Source organism: Arachis ipaensis, chromosome B03 (assembly GCF_000816755.2).
Source record: "Arachis ipaensis cultivar K30076 chromosome B03, Araip1.1, whole genome shotgun sequence".
Lineage (NCBI taxonomy): Eukaryota > Viridiplantae > Streptophyta > Magnoliopsida > Fabales > Fabaceae > Arachis > Arachis ipaensis.
In genome coordinates this window covers 112,146,964-112,148,287 of record NC_029787.2, presented here as the reverse complement: position 1 = coordinate 112,148,287, position 1,324 = coordinate 112,146,964, and positions in this window count along the sequence as shown.

Genomic DNA, 1,324 nt, shown 5'->3' with positions numbered 1-1,324 from the left:
ATTTGTGTATTTTTTGGCAAACTTCACAAAAAAAAAAAAACGAAGTTCTTAATATTCTCGACAAACTTCATATGACAGATTTTATTTAAGCTTTACAATCATTTTTTTTAGTATTAGAAAATACCATTCATGCTACATTATTACTTTTAGCATGCATGATTGAACAAATAATAACTTGAACATGTAATTTTATTTTTTTGTGAAGTTTACCGAGAATTACGGTGAACCTTGGCCAATATGCTGAGATTTGTTGAGAGATATGACGAACTTGTCTCCAACCCAACAAAAAAATATCTAAAAACTAAAAATGGTTTCATATTATTTTTTTTTTTGAATTGGAGATTTTTTTTATTTTATTTAAAAAGTTGCCCTTAAATGTAAGTCAAGAATATCTAATTACATTTTCATCTTTTGTGTATTGATTTTGGTTAAGTGTCATGTAAAATATAATAGAGACTACTTTGATAAAAACATTAAAAATATTTTTTTTAAAGACAGTTTATATATGTCATTATATTATTGGATATTTTTATTAAATTGATTAATTATTTATTTTTTAATAAATCAGAACAAAATCGGTTTATTATAGCAACAATAATAACCTAATTGTTCGCATCATAATTATTAGATCCGATTTGATCCAATCGATTTATACAATCTAAATTGAATCATGTTTAAATTTTTTTATAAAAAGATAAATATATCACTCATTTTTATTTCAACAAAAAAAACAAAAAAATCATGATCCAATAGGTTATATAAATTAGTCGATTCGACCGGATCTGATATCAATTGGATTTATTGTTATTATTATAAAAAATTGATTTTATTTTAATTTGTTAAAGAATTTAAAAATAACTAATTTATTAATATATCCAATAATAATGCGATACATAACTATCTTTATAAAAAGACGTTTTACGCATCTTTATAGAAGCATCCTGCTAGATAATTCTGTTGTGAAACCAGAGCATCTTACGGGTCAAGCCATTTAAATAAAAAAACGTTTAGCATGAAAGAAAAAAGAACACAAACCTTTGATGCGGGATCCAGGCATGGAATATTTTGCTCCCTTGTCTACATATGCATGTGTTGTGCAATGTGCAGTAACTAAACTAGGTTAATTAATTAGTTAATAAACTGGAAAAGGCCAGAGAATAATTGCGATACAGCGCGACAGATATAGTATAATTATATAGCATTTACTGTTGGGTCCCGTATTTACTTTGATAATCAGACTGCCAATAAAAAGTTAAAGGTTTTGTATTTTGAAATTTTGTCGCAATAATATATAGGAAAAATTTCAACTATACCAAAAATAATG